Raw genomic sequence first — 24,117 nt, 5'->3', positions numbered from 1 at the left:
TTACCCACTATTCTGTTGTCCACCCCCCAGGGAAGGGGTTGTATGTATATCATTGTGATCGGTTTCCCCTTTCTGTTCCCCACCTTCCACTTACCCTCCTGGTATTGCTACTCTCATTGTTGGTCCTGAGGGGTTTATCTTTCCTGGATTCCTTGTGTTTCTACCAGACCTGGAACTATTTATAGGATTTTCTCTTTTTTTAATTATTTGTCATTTGTTGTTGTTTTGTCTTTCATTTTTCTTTTGCTGGTTTGTTTTGCTTTGCCTTGTTTTGTGCTTATAATTGTCTCTGCATGTCTATCTAGATAAGATAGGCAGGATCAACAATTCTAAGTAGAAAACAAGGAGACTGATGGTCTGGGTCACATGGGATAAGGGAGGCAGGGAAAGGAAGTAAGTGATCTAAAATTGATGGTGAGGAGGGCCTAGGAAACCTGGTAGGGCTTGATCAAGGGCAATATAATCAAGAGGAATTATTGAAACCCGAATGAAGGGTGAACATGATAGTGGGACAAGAGGAAAGTAAAATAAAATAGAGGAAAGAACTAGAAAGCAAAGCACATTTATAGAGGTCTAAATACAGGCATGTACATATGTAAATATGTTTATATATAATATGGAAATTGATCTATGTACATATATTTATATATGAAGTATCAAGGTAGCTGATGAGCATGGGCCTCTGCTCAAGTACTCCCTCAATGCAAGAACACTTTATTCTAATAACCTGGCATCCTTTGATGCTAACTTTCTCAACATGATCACTGAAGACAAAGTAGATTCATAGCAAATGCAAAGAAAGCTGATGATGTCTGACTATCAAAAGATAATAGCTTTTGGGGTCTTAAAGGCTTGAAGATGAACAAGCGGCCATCTTGCTGAGAAGCAACAAAGCCCACATGGAAGAATCATATCAGCCTGTGTGATCACGAGGTACTGATGGGATCAGGTATCCAAAGACACAGAACAAAAAAATAATATCCATGTGAATGAGAGGGAGGGTAGAGTGGAGACCTGAAGCCCATATGTAGGCAATTGGACATCCTATCACAGAAGGGTAACAAGGAAGACACGAGCCAGTCAGGGTGTAGTATAGCACGATGAAACATACAACTTCCCTCCACTTCTTTTATGCTTCCTCCCTCCACCCACCCCCACTACCATGAGCCCAACTCTACCTTACAAATCTTGCTAGACGAGAGCATGTGCACTGGTACAGGTAAACCACTCTTTAGCTTTATGTGCACTCAAACACTTTCAATCTATTTCTACAGGAGAAAACTCTCTTTCCATATATTTGTATATGCCTATGTGTATACATATATGAAAGTATGTTCTCTATTTCTATAAAATAAATCCCTTGGCCTGTATGAGTAACAAAGCATTGGCATTCCCACCTCCTTAAACAAATAAACACACTTAACTATTGGTTTGGTGATGGAATATATTTTATATAAATTTCATAAAATAGATTCAGTCTTTTGATTAAGATATATCTGTAATATAGCCTAGTGACTAAGAACATAGTTTGTAATTAGATATCTGAAAACGTCATGTTTTTGTCTAACTTGATTAAGTTAATTAATATTAATAGTTGTTTTCTGAACTCAATCTCACTGTCCTCAAGTCAGTTCCAATTAATGGTGAGCCACTAAAGTAGGCTAAATTGATTTGCCTGATAATAAGTGAAATGATATAACTGTATGGAATAATTATGAGAATTGAATATATTTTCCACTGTCTCTATATTTTACCAAGCCTGGTATCCTTTTTTAGGAATTGGTCTCCCCTGATAGCAAGTCCAAAAGTACGTGAAACCAAGTCTTATCAGGATTGCTTCCAAGGAACATTCTGGCTTTACTTCTTACAATACAGATCTGCTCATTGTTTTGGAATACCATATGACTTTTAATATTCTTCATCAGGATCAAAATTTTAAAGCATCCATTCTTCTCCAGTCTTTTTTATTCAATACCCATATTTTATATTCCTATAAGGCAATTGAAAAAACATGACTCATATCAGACACACCTTAGACTTCAAAGTAACCTTCTTTCCTTTCAACCAAATGCAAGGCAAGTTATAGTATATTTTCCATAGAATAGCACAATGAGCACCTTTAGGTCTTATATAGTGAAATGATCTATGATATAGAAACAGATTTAAAAATCGTTAAAAAATTATCTGCATACATTGTACACATTTTTGTATTTTGCTAATTTCTACTCATTATAAACACAAACTATTATATTAATAATAGTACTATCAAAATAGTTTCGATGTTCTTGTTAGGTGACATCAAGTCAGTTCTGACCCCTAGCAACCTTATGATGCACAACAGAACAAAACACTGCCTAGTCCTGTGCCAGTCTCAAATTGTTCCTATGTTTGAGCCCATTGTGGCAGATGCTGTGTCATTCCCTCTTCTCTTTTTCACTGCCCCTCTGTTGTACCAAATATGATGTCTTCTTCAGGGACTGGTCTCTTCTGGTATGTCCAATGACATTTCACCACCTTTGCCTCTAAGGAGCATTCTAGGCATCAAGAACTTCATTTTTCTTGGATTCACAGTCAATGTTCACAGAAGCAGCAATCAAGAAATCAAAGTGCACAGTGCATTGGGTAAATATGTTTCATAAGACACCTTTATAATGTGAAAGAAGAAAGAAATCTCTTTATACGCTAACATGGAATTGACACAAACCATGGTATTTTAAAATGCTTCATATGGATGTGAAAGTTGGACCTTGAGTATATAAGACCGAAGAAGAATCATGCATTTCAATTATGGTACTGGGGCAGAATATTGAAAGTACCTTGGACTACAAAAACCAAAACAAACCAAAAAGCCCTCAATGCAATGGAGTCAATACCAACTCATCGTGACCCCACAGAAGAGGAAAGAACTATTTGAGTGTTTCCATAGACAGGGTACAACTGACTCTATTGTTTACCAGAGTAGAAAACTCCCTCTTCCTCCCGCTGAGGGCTTGGTCCTTTAGAACTGCCAATCTTTCAGATCACCAGGAAACATGATTAAGCCACCAGTGTTTTTATGGGTGCCCAAAGAACCAATCAATTTATCTAGGAAGAGCTACAGCCGGAAGGCTCCTTAAAAGCTAGGACAGCAAGACTTCCTCTCATGCACTTTGGACATGTTGTCAGGAGAAACTAGTCCCTAGAAAGGAATGTCAAGTCATGTAAAGTACTAAAAGCCAAGCCTAACTCCCTGTAGTCTTCGTGATGTCATCTCATAGCAGCCCTATGAGACTGGGTAAAAATACCCCTGCGCGTTTTCAAAACCAATTCTTTCACTTTTCTCCCAGGGAGTGGCTGGTGCGTTTGAACTGTGTGGACCTTGCAGTTAGTAGCCCATGTAACCACTAGGCCAAGTGAAGTACAGGGTCAATGAAAAAGCCGGCTGTCAATGAGATGGACTGACGATGACTAGTGCAAGAGGCATAAACATAAACATTGTGAGAATAGTGCAATGTCTCTGTTGTGCATTGAGTTCCTGTGAGTTGGAGGTGACTCTAGGGTATCTAACAATAATAGCATCTTTTGTCTGCAGGGCAATATTAAATTTGCTACCCAATAGATTCCTTCATGGCATTTTATGTTTGCTTGTTTGACTTAGCTTGCTTTTTTCCCTGTGTATAATAATGCATACTGTTAAATGACCTGGGAACAACTGTGCTGTATTTAAAAGATATTTTGTGGTCCATTCAAGTCACTGTATTAATTAAAGGTATATAATGATGTATAAGAACAGTAGACTAGGGTAGAAGAAACATCTTTGGTGCCTGTGTAACAATCTAGCACGGCAAATACTATTATCATATGTATGAATGAGTCCAGTGTAGGAAGTAATGCTTCAGGGACTTGAAGAAAATTAAATGCAGTTTGTTTTATTCCTATTCACTGTCTATCACCCCTGTGGGCACACAGACAAGTTGGGCAAATTCCTGTTCCCTCACCTAGATAATTGATGTTCTCTAAAATTGTTAATATATCACAGGGCTGGCATCTAAGTTCGTTTTCTGATTGTTTCAAACAGAAAATAGAAGGGAGTGTAATGTGCACGGTTATTAGACAAAGAAGAACCTTCAGTAGAACGTTGTATTGCCTCGCTGACAACATTTCGTGAATGCTGGTGGTTCTTTCTATCCATTTGACACTACACAATTTTCTAATATGTGTTAATGCTTTCTTGTGACAAAATACCCTGATTCCCAGTGCCAAAGGTTCAACTTCATGTACATACCTGAAAACCCATGCATTTGTTATCTATCTATCTATCTATCTATCTATCTATCTATCTATCTATCTATCTATCTATCTATCTATCTATCTTTATGGGGCTTGAAGTACAAGAGTCCATCCTCTGCAAATCATCTGTGTTGTTCCGTAGGCATTCTACCTTTGCTGCAATGGTCGAAGGATGGTGGTTTGTTGCACGGGTTTGGTATTTGAGTCTAATACACATTCTAACATGATGGAGGCAATGCATTATTGCGTAGCTGCGGTTTTCTGAGAAGTTGATATTTTAGGAATTGTATTTCAGATCTTAAATAAAATTTGGTTCTAAATTTCAAAGCTATGTATACATCAGAAGTACAACCTGATTGCTCCTTATAAGGAGGCTAGACTTGTTCTCATTCACTTGGGACCTATTACCAAGAGAGATCAATCCTTGGAAAGAACTTAATGCTTGATAAAATAGAAGGATGGTGAACAACAAGAACCTCCTAAACCAGAAGGGATGATGCAGTGGCACTAAACATGGGCTCCAACAGGACTGTTGTGACAATGATGCAGGATGGCAGTCTTCCTCTTCATACAGGGCCATGATGACCCCAGAATAACCCGATCACCTCTAACAACAGCAACAACAGGGCAGTGGCTTGGGAATCTGTTTCAGAAAACTAGTCAATGAGATCCTGCAAATCACAAGAGAATGCTCTCGAACAGAGTGCTGGAAGATGAGCTAGTTCAGATGTCGCTACACAGCCACCCAGGTCAGCTGGAAGCCACTGACTGGACAATCGCTGGAAAGAAAAATAAGACGTTCTCAAATATATCGTATGAGCAAGAAGATGGTGCAGGCCCACGCAATGCGTCATTATGCAAGGGGGGTGACTATAAGTCAGAACCAATTCAAGGGAGATTACTAATAATATTTCACTTGTATTTGTCCATATACATCACCAACACAAATCTTCAAATTGTCAGTGCAGAGACTGAAAAGTAATTCATCCACAGCCAGCCCCTCTTGTCTCTAGAGTTCCCTTTCCTGACACACCTGTATAGATTCCTCTCTACCCCCTCGTTGCTTTGAAGCATTTAGTATGTTCTCTCTCGTGAGTGCTTTCTAGCTCTTTAAAAGCATGGCTTGTTGTCAGTTCACGGCATCCTTGGAAACCTCTTTGAGAGATTGTTCCTCATCTCTGCGCCGCAAGCAGTTGACCCGACTGGCCTCCTACTTGCCAGGATGCTCTAGAGACAAGGTCATCTTGCCTGCTTCGAAAAGTGGCTGAAAAGTTTTGACCTGAGCTTGTTAAGAGTTTATTTGACTTTCCTTCATTACTACCTCCAGGGATGAGGCAAAATAGACTACCTAGAGCAACGCCCAAGCCATACAGGCCCCAGGCATGCCTCCCTAAATTGTTACAGGTAGCAATATCCCTTTATCTGCTTCCCTGGTGACTCTAACGTGCTTTCTAACTAGTTTATTTGCTCCAGCAGTGACAGCTTGATGTAATTTTCCCAGTTAGAGAAATCCGCAAAGATTCTTGGACTCCATATGGCTGTTTGTAACTGCGTTCTATGTTCCACATTGAAGAGGCTTGCTTTGAAATCATGACTTGCATTGGCTTCCCTCAAACTTGACCCACCCCCCAAACAAAACAAAACAAAAACAAAACCCATTGCTGTCAAATCAGTTTTGACACATGATGTTTCTCCAACCTACCTTTTCAGGGTTGCTTCCATCTGCTTTCTCTCCTTATGTACACTCATTTTTGTTGTTGTTCTTGTTTAGTGTGCCATGGCTTTGCAGGACAAGCAGTTACTTCCATGAAGCAAACTGTGGGTTTACAAACACATATGCCCACATAATTACTCCCTTTTCTTTCTAATTCCTGATATTTAGCCTAAAAAACTTAGATTTTTCCCCAGTTATTAAGTATATTTGCTATTTAGGAGGATTCTATACCAAATATACCATACAAATAGTGATTGAGTTGTGGACTGGCCATGCCAGAAGGACCTGCCCTATCATCTCAGTCACCTCAGATGGCCTCAACCAGGACTACAATATGAGGCTCGAGTGAAGGCCTGGGTGGAGAAGTTTCATGAGCATCCTCTGTGGTGAGAGATGTCATGGTATATAGGAAGGGAGTGTATTCACTGGAATATGGAATTTTCAAAACCCTGACATATCTTCCTCCATATATTTAGTTGTATTTTTTATTTAATAAAATTATACCCATGAATAGAGTGCATTGTTTTGTTAGTTCGGGTTGAGTAGAGAAAGAAATTCATAGACACTCATATGTATAAGAAAATCTTTATGTAAATGAGAAATGTATATCGAAAAACCATCACAACCCAGTCCAGATCAAGTCCTTAAGTCCGATATAAGCTCATATGCCTGATACCAGGCTATAATTTCCTCTTCAGACTCACACAATACATGCAATGATGCCAAATGTAGGAAGATCACAGGCCAGTGGGTGGAAAGTCTTGTGGAGCCAGTGGTGTGGAAGCATCTCAGCACTGGTGTGTGTCACCATGTGGCTCCTCTAGGACTTTGGTTCCATCAGCGTAGCTCCATGTGTCTTGTCTAAAGAAATGTTAAGCAGAGAGTGTGCGTCACACCTCCAGGAAAGAAGACAGGAATTCTCAGGAGAAGACCAAGCCCACACAGAGGCCTCCTTGGCTGTGACCTGATTGATAGTCTAGACTCCATCGCTTCACAAGTTGACAGGAGATTATGTAACTGCCACCAGTGGAGGGTCTTAGGAAGCATCATGGGAAAAGGTTGAGCCAAATTCAGTTGTGGTACCATTGATTCAGGAGTGGGGGAATCACTGGGGACTTCAGAGTTTGCGGGTGACTCAGATGGTTAGAAAGCACCTCCATATTTGTAGCCAGTACATTAGAAATGAGGGGTTTATTGGAACCCCAAACTTTTGAGTATTGCTTCAAGTGTTAGGTGAACTCAGCAATCTAGAACACTGTTACATTTTATTAGTGCTATTTGATTTATCTCTGAGAACTAGGGACAGAGTAAGAAGTGCTATGCGTGCAGTTAAAGTAGAATTGAATAGAGGTGCATTGAGAAGGGAGATTTAATTGTTCCACACATTTTGTATCAGTGAGTGGGAATATATTTGATCTCCTAACAGATGATATCATCTTATCTAGCATTCTTTTTCTCTGTAAATCATTAAGTTGGAGTCACCTACTCTGTGAGGGCTGCCCTGCAAAGATTAACAGCCTCTCCTTACTTACTCCATCATTTAGGCTAAATCAAATTGATATTCTCTCTGTTTGTCTTTCCTCCTGGACTCTAAGAGCCCCTGGGATCGGGCTGTGTTTTATTTACCTTCAAACCCCAATATTAGACACAACTCAGGAAATTGTGAAGCACTACTGTCACAAACTTCCACTTGTTATTTTTTCACAAATTGGTGGCCTGCATGTTGCTATTTTGCTGAAAGGTGTGTCACTGGTATGTCAACTATGACCAACATCACCCAAAGTGAACAGGTTTCAGCAGAGGTTCTAGACAAATAACAGACTATGAAGAATGAATAGGCTTCTGATGAATTAGCCAGGGAAGTCTTTGTGAAAAACAGTGGAACGTTGTCAGATATCACGGGATCATAGAGTACAATCTTCAGGTTGGAAGGCATTCAAAAATTGACAGAGGAAGAGCTGCCTTCTCCATGTAGAGTAGGTCATAATGACATGGATGGAGCACAGCTTTCTGGACCTTCATTTGCCAAGACAGCATGATGCAAAAGGAAAAGAGACAGAAATAAATATCTATTGATAATTGGAACTTAGGATGTATGAAATAGGAATCTAGAAAATTTGAAGTTATTGAAAATGAAGTTAATTGCGTAGGGATAAATATGCTAAACATAAATATTGAGCTGAAATGTACTGGTACTGGCCATTTTGAATTATATAGTTTGCTACACTAGAAATGGAAAAGTCAAAGATAATGGCACCACAGTTGTTGTCAACATGGACATTCCAAGATCTATGTGGAAATACAATGTTGTCTGTGATAATATCTATCCACATAGCAGAGTAAAGTCAATACCACGAATATTAAATTTTAAATAACAAAAACTAAATCTACTGAGACAGAAACTGAGGAATTATATGAATGTTTTTAGTCTGGTATTAATCAAATATGCATTAATAATTATTTTTTATTTGAATGCAAAAGTTGTAAACAAAGAGGAAGGAAGTGTATTTGGAAAATTTGGCCCTGGTGATAGAAGCAAAGCTGAAAATCATGTAATAATGCTCTCCAACACCAATGATTTCTTCATTGCAAATACCCTTTTCAACAACGCAAATAGCAACTACGCATGTGTACTTCTCCAGATGGAATAAAAATAAATAAAACTGACTACATAGGAAGAAGAGAAGATGGAGAGGCTCAAGATAAAGGAAGTCAGGGGGGTGAGTGTGAAGCAGATTATCAAATGTTCAATATAAATTTAGGATGAAGCTAAAGAAAATTAAAGCAAGTCCATAAGAGCCAAAATGCAATTTTGAGTTCATCCCCATGAATTTCAATTGCATCTCAAGAATATCTTTGAGTCATAGATAATTAATGATAGAGACCTGACAAACAATAGGTTAACATCATGTATGAAAAAAGAAAAGGTCATTTAAAAGCAGGAAAGAAAAAATCAAAATGGGTGCAATAGGAGACTCTGAAACTTGCTCTTGATCATAGTGAAGCTAAAGAAAATGGAAAAATGATAAACTCAAAGAGCTGGAGGGAAAATATTAAAGGGAAATTAGAGAATACAAAGTATTATAGTGAAATGTACAAAGTCCTAGAGTTAGAAAACTAAAAAGAAAGAAGACACACAACATATCTAAAACTGAAAAAAAAACACTCAAGGAAAATTTCATGCCTCAAGTTTCAATATTGAAATATTCCATAAGCAATATATTGAACGATGCAGGAAGCATTAAAAGAAGATGGGAAGAATACACAGAGTAGCTTTGTATTCCGAATATTCAAAATGAACTAGTCAATATTCAACCATTTCAGGAGGTAGCATATGAACAAGAATTAATGATACTGAAGGAAAAATCTGAGCTACAATGACAACCAGAATCCAGGAATTGGTAGACTATCAATTGAACTGTTTCAACAATCTGACGAAGCCATGGACACTCTTATTCGTCCATGCCAGAGAATCTGGAAGACAGCTACTTGGTCAAATGACTGGAGGATATCCATACTTGTACCCCTTCCAAAGAACGGGCCCCAACAGAATGTTCAAATTATAGAACAATATGACTGGTATCACATACAAGTAAAATTTTATTGAACATCATTCAATGATGGATACAGCATCACATTGACAGGGGGTCAACAGAAACTCATACCGGATTCAGAAGAGAACACGGAATGAGCGATGTGATTATTGATGTCATATAGATCTTGTCAGAAAGCAGAGAACACCAGAGAGATTTTATTTTTGCTTTATTGACTGAAAAAAAAAAGTTTGATTGTGTGGATCATAACAAACTCCAGATAGCACTAGGAGGAAAAGGTGTTCCAGAACAGTTCGTTGTGCTCATTCGGGACCCATACAGGAATCAAAGCGGTAGTTCAAAATGAAAGAAGGAATACTGGCTGGGTTAAAATTACAAGTGACCCCAGATGCTATATCTTTTTGATAGCAGTTTAGCAGGGCGAGGTGCTATTGTATTGGGGGAGTATGCATGCAGAGGCCCAATGTCCATCTGCTACCCTGCTATTGAACCTATAAATATATTCACATAGTTCTATTGCCCCATAATCATAAATATATTTACATATGTACATGTCTGTATTTAGGCTTCTCTGTATGCACTTTGCCTCCTACTCCTTTCCTCTATTTCCTTTCGTCTTCCTCCCATCCCACCACCCTGTTCAGCCTTCATTCTGGTTTCAGTAATTCCTCTCAGTTACCTTTCCCTTGGCACTCCCTACCAATCCTCCCCTCTCCGCCCTCCTCTGGTTTTGAACCACTTAAAGGCTTGAAGGCAAACAAGCAGCCATCAAGCTCAGAAGCAACAAAGCCCACAGAGAAGAAGCACACGGCCTAAGCGAATACAAGGTGTTGAATGGACCATGTAGCAGACACCAAGGAACAAAAACAATCATTGTGTGATCACCTTCCTCACATAATCGCTGAAGACGAAAGTGTGCATAAGCAAGTGTGGTGAAGAAGGCTGATGGTGCCCGGCTACTGAGAGATATAGCATCTGGGGACTTAAAGGCTTGAAACCAAACAAGCGGCCATCTAGCCCAGAAGCAACAAAGCACACACGGAAGCAGCACAACAACATAGGTGATCATGAAGGGCAGAGGAGACCAGGTCTCAAACAACAAAGGCGGGGTGGTGACGAGAATCACATCACATGAATGAGGGGGTGTGCGTGATGGGGACCCGATACTCATCTGTAGACAGTTGGACATCCCTTCCAGAGGGGTAGTGGGGGGGGAGGAGAGGAGTCATTCAGGGTTAAGTGTAGCAACAATGAAACTCAAAACCTTCCTCTAGTTCCTGAATGCTTCCTCCCATCCCAATTATCATGACCCCAATTTTACCTAGTGGACCTGGTTATACCAGAGGATGTACAGCGGTGCAGTAACACAGGGAATCTAGGGCAGACGAACCCCTCAACACCCACTGTAGGAGTGGCAACACTGGGAAGGAAGGGGGTGTAGAAAGGAAGAACCGATCTTGGAGATCTATGTGTAACCTCCTCTCTGGGAGATGGGCAATGGGGAGGTGGGTGAGGGGAGGTGCTGGGTAGTGTAAGATAAGATATAATAATTATTTATAAACTATCAAGGGACCAGGGGGAAGGGGGGAACAGGGAGGGAGGGGGACAGGGAAAAGGGAAACCGAGCTGATTCCAGGAACCCAAGTGGAAGGTGAATTTTGAGAATGACGAGTGTAACGAATGTATAAGGGTGCTTTTCTCAATTAATGTATGTATGGATTGTGATGAGTTGTATGAGCCCCAATAAAAGATTTATTAATTAACAAAAAATAATAAAATAAAATTACAAGTGATGTGCATCAAGATGATATTCTCTCACTGTGCTTATTCAATCTACAGATGATCAAATAATGAGGGAAGATATATGATGTATAAGACTATATGAAGAAGAATGGGGCATCTGAATTAGAGGGAGGTTCATCAACAACCTCCAATATGCAGATGGCACAACCTTGCTGTCTGATAGTGAGGAGGACTTAAAGCACTTGCTGATGAAAACCAAGGATTGCTTCCCTCCCTGTGGATTGCAACTCAATGTCAAATATATCCACAGTCACACAACCAGACCAACAGGTAACAGAAAGATAAATGATGATAAGACTGAGATGGTCAAGGATTGCACCTGGCTTTGATCCACAATCCATGACTGTGGAAGCAGTTGTCAAAAGATCACATGATGCATTACATTGGGTGGATGTGCCGTGCAAGTCCTCTTTAAAGTTTTGAAAACAACCTGTACAACTTCCAGGTAAGCACAATACGGTGTTCTGGAATTCCCATTCTTCCCAATGTTGTCCATGGTTTATTATGATTCACACAGTTACATGCTTTGCAGAGTTAAGGAAAGATCTTTCTGCTACTCTTAGCTCTAATATCATTATAATGCCTTTATTACCATTGCATCCATAAGTTTACTAGAAATATGTTTTTAAACCTTGGAATTATAATTCTGTTTTCCTAGGATCTGTATTATTGCAAAAACAATCACATTTTTAGATTAAGTCTATGCTGCAATGACTGCAGAGGTTCAAACAATGAGTTATTCTAAGATTTTAAGTAATCACACAAATAATATACTATCGTATTTATGGTGCTTCACACAGAATCATACAAATTAGATACAATTTAGCTATTCAAATTGTGCTTATACTTTTTGCTGGATAATCTTTGTCAGAATTTTAAATTAAATAGAGCACCATGTTCCCTTATCCTCTTGTTTTAAAACTACTTTAAGTTCTAGCACTGAAACAAACAAAAGAGTACATTTCAATTTAAATTCAGTAATGTATTTTCTATGGCATTTAATGATGTTTCAGGACTTCTAAAGAAAATCTAGTCACTCAATTAACCATCAACAAAACAAGGTTAACTTTTGGTGTGTTCATGATAAAACTCTCAAAGAAAAAGCTTTAAAGCATCAACATTCTAATAATTTTCCTTGTGTTTTCAGTAGAACAATAAATTACCATGCTCAAATTTGTATTTTAATTGAAGCTTCTGGAAAAACTATTCTCACCATTTATTGTATTCAAGGCAGGTGGTGTTTGTTCTGAAAAATGGTACACACTGCCATGTTGGTATAAGGAAAAGGCTTTTGTAAAGCCTGCAATTGGAAGTAGCATGAGACAGTGTTAGTTTGATTTTTAACTTGGTATGCAAATCACATATGAAGCCAAGGCAGGATATTTCTTCAGTGAGCTAGAATAATATTTTAGACAATATAAACAGAAATATTGTTAATCTGAATATTCCACAATACTGAGCCCTGTCCCTGTGGTTAGTAAAGGGATGATCATATAATAAGAAATTCAATGGAAAATATGGAAGAAAATTAAAAATTAATTTCACTATGATAACTAAGGCCTATTGTAATGTAAGATATCACTGAAATTAAGACTTTTGAGCCTAAGAACTCTTCTTGGTTATTATTATTTTTTCCTTCAGCATTTTTGAGGCAGCCATATGTTGAAATGATGAGAAATTAAGGGTCAAGTTTCAAGATAAAAGATACCTCCACAGGAATAAATAGTCTACACTGAAAATGAAGAAATAATTCTGCCTATGTTTAAATATTTAATTTAAAATTCTTCATTTAATACCATGAAGCAAAGGTAAATATCTAAGAAATAACAATGCAGCCACACGAATATTTGGTTGATGCAAGCACAAGCTAACTCTTCAGGGCAAAGTGAACCACTAACCTTTATGGTAGCAGTTCAAAATTTCTCTACTGTGACACCAGGCTTTCTTATGAAATTCCAGATATAATGTAAATATTAGAAGTTACAAGTGGTACAAGCTAACTTTCAAAGAAGTCAATCATATTTGTGGTATTCTATATAATTTGGCTAGTCTCCCTATAAGTATGCATAGGGATTATGGAGTATAGATCATAGGATTATAGATCCCTTCTCTCCTTCAGGAGATATATCTTGAGTCTGCACTATGCATCCAACGCTCAAGGTGCAGAGCAAACAGAACCGCCAAAGTCTTTGCTTCATAAAGACAAATAATGAGCTCGCAGAGGAATATATGCGAGGTTGTTATAAGTACTCTCATTGTTGTCAGGGGACATCGAGTAGGCTACAACCCATAATGACCCTATGTACAATAGAATGATACACTGCACAGCCTGTTTCATCCTCGCAATGGTTTCTATGCCTGAGCCTATTGGTGCAGACATAGTGTTAATCCCTATAAACGAGGACCTTACACTTTTTCACTGCCCCTCCATTTTACCAAACGTGATGTCCTTTTCCAGGAACTGGTCTCTCCTGACAATATGTCCAAAGTATGTGTGTTAGACCAGGTGGACTAGAGAACCAAATCAAGGGTCACACATATATGTGTAAAAGAGAGATTTATATCAAGAAATCACTATTTCAAGTAAACATCCCAGCCCAGTTCAGATAAAATCCATACGCTCAATACTAATCCATAAGTCCAATACCAGTCCATAAATATCTTTTCAGACTCACACAGACACACTTAATTATGCCGAATGCAGGAAGATCATAGGCTGGTAGGTGCAAAGTCTTGTAGATCCAATGGTAGTGGATGTTTCTCCAGGGCTCTGGCTGCCAACAGGAAGGTGAAGCAGAGAGAGAAAGAAAGGAGGGTTCCCAGGACCCTTCTTATGAGAGGGCCACCCCCATAAAGAAGAACCATCAGGCTGTGACCTGATTGACAGATGTAACTCCACCCCTTCATTTCTATGTCTTCAAGTTGATAGGATATTATGTAACTACAACAGATCACCCTTAAAGACAAAAGTAAAATCATATTTGTGCATAATAAAATAAAATGCATGAAATGCCAAACATGCCAGTCTCTTTTAAATGTAATATTTTATAAGTGAACAAAACAAAAATACTCTAACTTAAAAATTGCAGGTATGTAAACACCTACACCACAATCCTATAATACTATGAACACACTCATCCATCCATGAAAATTTGTTAGGCAACCACTTCCTGCTTCTATCTCCCCATTTTTGAGTATCCAATTTCTATACTGACTACTCACATCAACCCAGTGCTTTGAGGAGACAAGCGTTTTCTTTGATGCGAGGAATCTTCATTCCAGTTGGAACCTTGTGAGACCACATCCATAATCAAAGTCAAATCAGGACAGGCTTTCCATAAAGTCAGCGGCAATATGCACCAATACACAGGCTCAAAAATCTTATTTTCATCTGCTCAAGTTCTGGTCAACTCAGTGTGTGCTGTGCTGTCTCACCAGGAAGCCCATTGGATGCCTTGTCTTACAGCCATGGCCCCATCACAAATTCTGAACAATCCCAGCCCCTGTGGGTTAGGTCACATTCTACTCAACTCTTTAGACTTCAGACCAGGCAACCCACTCCCATATTTTAGTGGCATATTTTAGTGCGGAAGGGTTGGCCACATGCAAAGACTGCTATTTTACCCTTTAGTGGTATCTGTGGTTGGGTTCCCTAAGGAAACCAACCCATTGACACACAGACAAGTGTGTGTGTGTGTGTGTGTGTGTGTGTGTGTGTGTAGATAGATAGATAGATAGATAGATAGATAGATAGATAGATGATAGATAGATAGGTAGATAGATAGATGTTTAAGACTCACACAATTGTTGATGCATATAAGTGCTGCCTGAGTCCACGTCGGTTCCAAGTCTATGGGTTAAATGCAAACTTAGAGACCTCTTGATTCCTGTATCATCAGGAGCTTATGGACCCATGATAAAAATCAAAATGAACACCACCGGCTTGGGCTACAGAGGAGGGTAGGTGCAAGGTCATCAGGAAAGACTTGACTAGAGAGGTCAGTGAATCCAAAGTGGGCAGGGTAGTTGAGCAACAGCTCATGGCAGCAATGTAATAGACCATTGGCTCAAGTTAAAAAAAAAAAAAACAACAAAAACAAACCCTGAGGTCAAGGAGTCAGATGTATAATCCACACCCAGAAAAAAGACAAGAAAAAACCCACTTATTTAGGAAGAAAGCTATGTACCTGGAAAAAAACAAACAAACAAACAAAACCCACTTCCTTTTCATTGAAGGAGCACATTTTCCATCCTCAACTTCTTGTTGCAATTGTTCGGAAGTGTCCAGGGCCTCTGTATCTTGATCTGAAGAATGGACCACAAACATCAAGGAGAAATCAAAGTTAATTTGAAAAGGAAAGAAAAGCAGACACAGCAAGTAGAGGCTCTCGTGAGTTGCTAATGAAGGAATTGTATCTAGGGACTTTTATCAGGTGTGGGGTCCTTGGCCTGACTGTGTCTCCAGATTTTGAATGGATCATTCCCAATTGACACCTGATTGTTCTCTCCCCAGCATGGTCGTGTACAGGCATGGGCAAGAAGTAGGCATGAAAGGAGTCAACCAAAAGAGTCTGGGGGCTGCTGACTTTGGAGTGAAGAATCAGCGCAGGGGTCTGATGTCAGCAAGTTTAAGATTTAAATTGTCCCAGGCTGTTGAAATCAGCTCTCCAGACAACCTGCCGCCCCTAATGCTTGCTGATTTCCCACCCTTTCTTCTTCACTCTGACTGAGGGCTCTATTTCCTATCTCTCATTCTTACAACCGATTGGTTGCTCACAGCACAGTCCACTGTGGAGTTGATTGGATGGCGTAATGGAGGATTACTTAGGCCTGAACTGCCAAACCACTGAGAATCCTGGGTCAACCAAATTGACACAAAACCTAACTTTCTCAGGAGGAAAACTGGGCCAGAAGACAAGGAAACTGCCCTGCCAATATCTGTGGCCCGAGCATCAAACCAGGTGAGCACGTGGGAGAAGGCGAACCGAAGGAAGAGCACAATTTGGGCAGACCCGGCATGTCCAATCCCCAGCTTAGACGCTTCTATTTGCTTCCGCAGTTACCATGCCGCTCTCCCCTTGCAACGTGAGAGATAACAAAAAAATTAATTTTATTTTAAATGAATTTCCAGAAATTATTAAAGAGTCATACAGCTGCATACAATATGTATACTTACATATATTAATATATATATATATATATTCATTCTACTTTCTGCTTTAAAAGCAACTATGTTAGTTATTTTCTTTTTGCAACTAGTTACATTCCATTATTATTCCTTTCCACTTTATGTGCATGCTTGAAAGAAGAAGGACGTTATATTTATATTAGCCTATATTTATTTGACTACCTGGAGCTAGGCATACCCGAGAATTACTGAGTGCTTTAGTTCATAATCAAGTAATCAAGTAAGTACTTTAGTTAATAATCACTCTTCAACAGCACTTATTTTTAGCTTCTTTGTTTAAATACTGAATTAAATTTCAAAAAAGCCTAGAGCCAAATACACAGCCATCAAGCCAATTGAGACTCATTTTGACCCAATAGGGTTGACTCAAACTGCCTCATTGGGTTTCTGAGGCTGTAGATCTTTGTAGAAATAGAGAGCCTAGTCTTTCTCCTCCTGTGAAGCTTTCTCCCAAAGAGAATTACTGATGGATTCAAATTGCTGGCTTTGCGGTTAGCAGTCCCTGGCGTAACTTACTTCACACCCGGGGCTCCTTATTACATCTCAAGTGGGGTCTGAACCAGGCTGATGTCCATTGTTAGAATTCTCACCTTTCACTGTGGAGACACTGCTTCAGTTCTTGGCCAGTTCACCTAATGTGCAGTTAAGACCCATCTGTCAGGATGTTGCTATGGTGATGAATAGATTTCAGCCGAAGACAAAATACAAACAAAAGCAATCTACTTCCAAAAATCATCTCATGAAAACCCCTGTGGATCACAATGACCTGATTTGCAGCGGGACCTGAGGATAACACAGGAGCCGGCAGAATTTAGGTCCATTGTCTGACTCATGAGGCCAACTCAACTGTAGCTCATAATTACGACGAAGTAGGTATTAATCAATTTTATCTAGTTATATTTACCAACAAGTACACTTCATTTTGAGCATTTCACTATTGTGATGTGTGTTAGTATTTCTGCCCTCTACTCATAGCTACTAACCATTTAATGAAAATAATTTCCCCCAGAAATTATTCACTAGGCAGCAGGTATCATGGCCCAGGAGCTTAATTGCCATTTTTGCCCTCTTTGCTACTAACTGGGGATATCAGGCCTGCATTAGCATCTCTTGCGGCATTACTTCCACAATCACAAGTAGGTTGTTTCTTGTAATGGTTATGGACTTGAGAAGAGCTAAACAATTTAACATCTTTATTTCTTTGGCTCTTTGAACTGCCCAGGGCATTGTGAAACAATTTTCAAACACCCAAGTAGAAATAGTGATTTTTTTCAAAGTATATTTTAAAGTTTCGCACAAATAGTTTTTCAGAGTGTTATGATTATGCCACCCGACTAAAGCAGAGAGTGGAATATAAAGCAATCTTTTTTTAACTTCCATGGAGTAAAGGTTTCACTAGCAGGCGAGTTTTAACATGTCTTTTTTTTCTCCTGCCTTTCTCCCCTATCTCTACAGGTTTCATGAGTAACTTATGAAGGGTCTGTATGGTATTCACAACTATGCTTTCAATTTTCTTCCCACAACTAATTGAAGATTCAAAACTTGCACCCACAAGCAGCCACACTGACCACAGAATGACAAAGTGACCTACGGTGGGCAGAGTGATTCATTGTGCCTGAAATGTTTGCAATTAACTTAATGGGAGGGAAATAGGCCTCTCTTTGTAAGTGGTTGCCTCCATTTTTCCATTGATTGAACCACATTATTAAATACACCGTTCTGCTCGTTAGGTACTGTCAAGTCATTTCCAACTCATAACAAGCAATACAAAAGAAGGAAACTGCCCAGTCCTACACAGTCCTCACCATTTTTACTACATTTGAGGCTGCTGTTGCAACAAGTTCGTCAATAACTCTTGTTGATGGTCTTCCTCTTGTTCACTGGCCCTGTGCTTGACCTTCTCCAGAGACCAATCCCTCTGGAAAGCAAGTCCAAGTATGTGAGACTTTGTTTCTCATCCTTGTTTCTAAGGTGCTTTCTGGCTGTACGTCCACCAAGACTCTTCCTTGTTGTCATTATTATGACAATCCTTCTCTCTCAGAACTCAGCGCCCTGCCCTGGAGGCTACTCTGACTCATAGCAACCCTAAAGGACGGTGTAGAATTGCTTCTGTGGGTTTTCAAGACTAGAACCCTTTACAGAAATAGAAAGCTTTGTCTTTCGCCCAGGGTTGGACTATTGACCGTGTAGTTAGCAACCCAACACATAACAACTGTGCCACCAGGACTCCCTCTGGGAGAGCTTAGAATATTCAGTATTCTTTGTCAGCACTATAATTCCAACAATTTAATTCTTTTGGGAGTCTTTTTATCTATTGTCTACTATTTCATTTGAAGAAGACTACTGACCATACCATCGTTGTGACAGGCACAACTTTAGTCATCAAAACGACATCTTTGATTTTCAGCATTTGGTTTAGGGTATAAAAGAGACACCAACCTCAAGCATAAATTATGTAGAACATTTATTAAGCTTCATATGGGAAACAAGACTAAGACATCATTACAATAAGGGAGGCCATTAACATGAGTCATGATGGCATCCAAGGGTCTGCTGAGACACAATACTTTTAAAAATACACGAGCCCGTCACAAGTCATCAATGGAGACATATGAACACATGAAAGGTAGAGTCAGATTTTATCGTTAGGTAGAAACCATGATTAGGACATGTACATTATGTTAGATGATTTTATGAGATTGTTCCATGACTGTCTGACACAAGGGCATCAGGGAATAACTGATAGGGCATGATTCCTGACTGTGTGACCTCCAGTGTGGTGATCTCCATCAAGGACACACCAATGAAAGTTCCTCAAGATGACTGCCTCCACCTGTGCTGACTGGATAGGGTTACAAGTAACTCACTTTCCTTGAAAGCAAGGCAGTTCTCATCCCCACTGAGGTGTCAGAAGGAACTCAAGAGAGGTTTAGTTCACGTGGGGACTCTGACAAAGGATTCGGGGCTTTTACTATCATCCATACCCTTCTGCAATCTGTATACTTGGCATTTAAGCTCAAATACATCTCTAAAGAGATCTTTTTCCATCAAATGTATACTATCCAGGAAGTAATGTATATCGTGACTACTGCTTCCATGAGAAGTTATTGTGGATTCAAGTAAAATGAAATCCTTGAAACAGTAAATCTATTCTTTGTTTAACATGTTTGTTTTGTATACACACACACACACACAGACACACACACACACAGACACACACACACAGAGACGTTTAATCCAGTGGTTCTCAACCTTCCTAATGCTGCATCCTTGAATACAGTTCCTCATGTTGTGGTGACCCCCTAACCATAAAAGTACTTTCATTGCTACATTATAACTGGAATTTTGCTACTGTTAGGAATCAGGGGACCCCTGCAAAAGGGTTGTCTGGCCCTGAAGGGGTAGTGATCCACAGGTTGAAAACTGCTGGTATGATCCCTGCTGAAGAATGTCTTCTTTGATCTTCATTAGTGTTTGTAGTGTTCATCATTACAGCAACAAGAGTGTGTCACCTGCATGTTGCCATTGTTAATGAGTGTTCCCAGTCCTATAGGACCCCTTCCCATTGTTTACTCAGCATATTTATTGAAAGAGTATAGTGAAAACATTATGCTAACAAACTCGTTTCCTGATTTTAAACCATCACTTTGTTCTGTTTCCATGTACAGGTACTTCACGAGTATAGTAATTACGTTTCTAGAGTTTTCATTCTTCCCAATGTTACTCATAATTTGTTATGGTCCACATAGTGGAATGATTTGCATAGTAGGCATTGGTAAACACAATTAAATACCTAATTTTCTCTGTGTGAAACCAAGATCCACGTGTTACAAACAAAGATATCCCTTATTCTATGTCTTTTGAATCTGGTTTGCATTTTTGGCAAATATCTGTTGATGTACTGTGACCATTTTTATCTATCTTCAGAAATATTTTACATCCATGTGATATTAATTATATTATTTTTATAATAAAACAAAAAGTGACGTGTTTTTTTCTAAAATGTACTATTCATCTTATGGTCTATTAACTCTTTTTTTTAATATCACTTGTGCCAGTCAGAAATGGTGACAGCTTTTGCAATAAACAAGCATCTACTCTTCCATGGCTAGGAAGGGAGACTGCCACAGCTGGCAGGTCCCAAAGACACATGGACGGTCTATTAACTCTTGTGTATATTAACACAACTGTCTGTTTTCATCAATATTGTTTAGGAAAGAACATATTTAATAGTTGTTAATTGAGATTTGTAAAGCAATATATGTTGGGTCAAACATAAGAACAATTGTGAAGATGGCTCAGGACTGGGCAGTGTTCTGTTTTGTTAGACACAGGGTCATTATGGGCCAGGATTGACTCCCAACAACAATACAACGAAACATACATTCTGGGTCATATTTGATTTACTGCTAGTCTCATTTTTATGGAAATCAGTCAATAAAGTGCTATAAATGACAACAAACATTTTTGTTGCTTGTTCTGGACACTCATTAGAAGTAATTGATTACTGGAGGAAGGCATATCGTAGGGGGTAAGTAGGAACAGGGGAGATCTTGGTGAAATGGAATGGCACAACTGCTCCAAGAACACTGGCCCATGCAGGAAAGAGAAGGGCTACTCAAGAATAGGCAACTTTTATTCTGTTGCATATAGGTAAGTTGATGTGATGAACTGAAGTTGATGTGGAAGTCATCTCTCTCCATCCATCTATCTAAATTATTCTGGAATAATAATCTATTTTTAAATGGTTGACTCAATTTTGTCTCTAAAGGGAAATATAGTATCTAATCAGAGTAGTAGTAAACGCAACCAGTGCTGTGGAGTTGATTCCAAATCAATGTGACTCACGAGGTTTCAGAGGCTGTAAATCTTTATGGGAGCAGAGAGCCTCCTCTTTCGTCCTCAGACCTGCTGGTAGAATTGAACTGCTGACTTTGCCGTTAGCAACACATGTAACTTACTACTCCGCCAGTGCTCTTAATCATGACATTATTTATGCCTGAGAAAGTATGAATTTCTCATAGTTTAAATTTTTCAGCTGATCTTACAATAAGCAAAAGTAATTTTATGCAGTTGAATTTAGTTAAATATGTTAAGTATTTATTAACTATTTAGAATGGTATTTAGGAGCCTTGGTGGTGTCGTGGGTAATGCTTTGGACTTTGCAAAAGCAGGAGGTTAATGAAACAATACAGAAGTTATTAGCCGATCCATACCCGAGAAAAACAGCTTAAAACTAATATGGTTCCAGACTAGTCATTCAGGAACGGATAATCATATTTAAACTGGCTGTGAAGGAGCCCTGCAGGTGCAGGGCTTACACGTGGGCTGTGATATGCCTGATTGGCAATCTGAAACCGCCGGCAGCTCTGTGGGAGAAAGACTGGGCTTTCTACTGATGAAACAATTCAGACTTGAAAACACACATGCATCACATAGTCAGCATTGACTTGATGGCAGTGAGTTTGGTTTCAGTGCAGTATTTAATATTTTTTATTAGAATGAGTTTGGAGGAATTTAAAATTATATTGTATTTAGAAATAACAATCGCGAATTCATGTCTTAAAATACAAATGACAAAGGTCAAACTTACATATATAAGAAATCCTAGGATTTTTCTAGCAATAAAAAGTATTTGAATTTACTCTTTGATCTTAGAATAAATCCATATCCTTCCTTCTTAATGTTCTCTGCAGAGACTTTTATGCTATTCTAAGTAGTTTTCTTTTATTTATTTACTTGTTCAATAAATGTTTACCCAACACACATATTAATGTGGTGGGCACTGTTCCAGGTATCATGGTTACAGTAATAAAAATAAGACAGAAAAGTCTGCTGTCACACATGCTTATGGAAACAGATGACATGTATAATGTAGCAAGTCATATGGTAGTATAAGTAATAAATACCATGGAGAAAACTGAATCTAGAGGTCGGACAATGAATGCTGAAGGGGAGTGGTTACACTTATAGTTGTGTTGGTCTAAAGACACTCCTCCCAAGGTACCAATGGCTCCCCTCAGAGTAACCGATCATTCTTCTGTTACCATCGTCCCCACTTGATCAGATCCATTTCCCCTTTACAAGCAGACAGACATGGATATTTATCCTACACAGCTGTTAATTGCATGTGGCTTTCCCCAGGATTAATTAAACCTGGCTTTGACCTTTGTCTTTTCTTTGCTTCATGTTACCATCTTTGCATCAACTCATCCCATATGTTAAAGTGGATTCATAATCTCTCTTTGGTATTATTGGTTGTCTTCAATTACTTATATTTTTCCTTTAAATTCTATTTTGTTCCTTTCAGTGAGAGATACCTAAAACTAAAGTATATTCAATATCTAAAAAACAAACAAACAATTTCTTAATCTAGATGTCTCCCTTAGCAATAAAACCTGTGGTTTGAGAAAGTACATATTGTCAACTAGGTTCCTCACAGAGCTCAAACGGAGTTCAGAAAGTGAAACCTATAGATGTTCTCAACTCCATTTTCATAAATGAATCACTTGAATAGCTTCACAAATATTTCTTCCTGATCCCACCAAAATAGATTTTCATTGAATTGTCTGGGATGGGGCCCAGAGGGGGTTGCTCTATTTAAAAGTATCCCTCTATATGACTGTTGTGAAATATGGGTGAGAAATTTGGGTCAGTCTTTTGAAACAAAATAGGACAATAAGTTCAATCCAATGTTTGAGTTTGTTAGAAATGCAGAATTTCACACCCCAGAATCCGCACATTTTAATAAAATATTCCTATGATTTTCGGGCACACTAAAGCTATAGAGGCACTAATTAAGATAATAGTGTTAATTTTATCAATTAAATAATTTAGAACTTTTGTTGTTGTTGTTGTTATGTGCTCAGGAGCTGACACAGCATAGCCATGGCAGACCTATGCACACTAGAGCGACACCCAGCCCGACCCTGCACTCCCTGCACAATGGTCCCTCTATTTGAGTCCCTTGCTGTAGTAACTGTGCCAATCCATCTCTTGAGGACCTTCCTCTTTTCTGTTGCCTCTCTACCTTACCAAGCCTGGTGTCCTTTTCCAAGATGCTCAAAGTACGTAAGAGGAAGTCTGGCCATCCTTGCCACTCAGGAGCACTCAGGTCATGCTTCTTTCAAGACAGATTGGTTTGTTCTTTGGCAGTCCATGGTACTTTCAATATTGACTATTTTTCTCCAGCACCACAATTCAAATGCATCAATTCTTGGTCAGTATTCCTGATTCAGTGTCCAACTTTTACATCCATGTGAAGCAATTGAAAATAATTGGGCACTAGGGAAGTGAAGTTTCCCTTTATTCAGGGTAGATAGCGTGGCAAAAGCGACGTGTAAAACAACGTGGTAGGCTTCTCCATAGTGCTTTGTTGGATTAAACTACCTTTTTACACAGAGACATGGCTGTTAATTCTGTAAGTGGTACGAACTTTCTGACATATTGGATAAAAATCAATTAAAGATAGGTGAAAGCGAATTACTATTCAATATGAATGATGAAATAATTAAAGTAGGTGTCATTTCACAAAGCCAATGACTCTGAGTGAAGAACCCTGGTAATGGGGTGCTACGTTAATGAATAGA

At 38.9% G+C, this 24,117-nt stretch overlaps 1 pseudogene; it reads right to left on the bottom strand.

Moving 5' to 3' along the window:
- Window positions 1-20,568: 20,568 nt before the first annotated feature.
- On the bottom strand, window positions 20,569-20,684 carry LOC142427112 (small nucleolar RNA SNORA24; annotated as a pseudogene).
- Window positions 20,685-24,117: the final 3,433 nt, after the last annotated feature.

This window comes from Tenrec ecaudatus, chromosome 14 (genome assembly GCF_050624435.1).
Source record: "Tenrec ecaudatus isolate mTenEca1 chromosome 14, mTenEca1.hap1, whole genome shotgun sequence".
In the NCBI taxonomy this organism is placed as follows: domain Eukaryota; kingdom Metazoa; phylum Chordata; class Mammalia; order Afrosoricida; family Tenrecidae; genus Tenrec; species Tenrec ecaudatus.
Note: the sequence above shows the minus strand (reverse complement) of the source record. Positions and strands in the feature narration are given on the sequence as shown.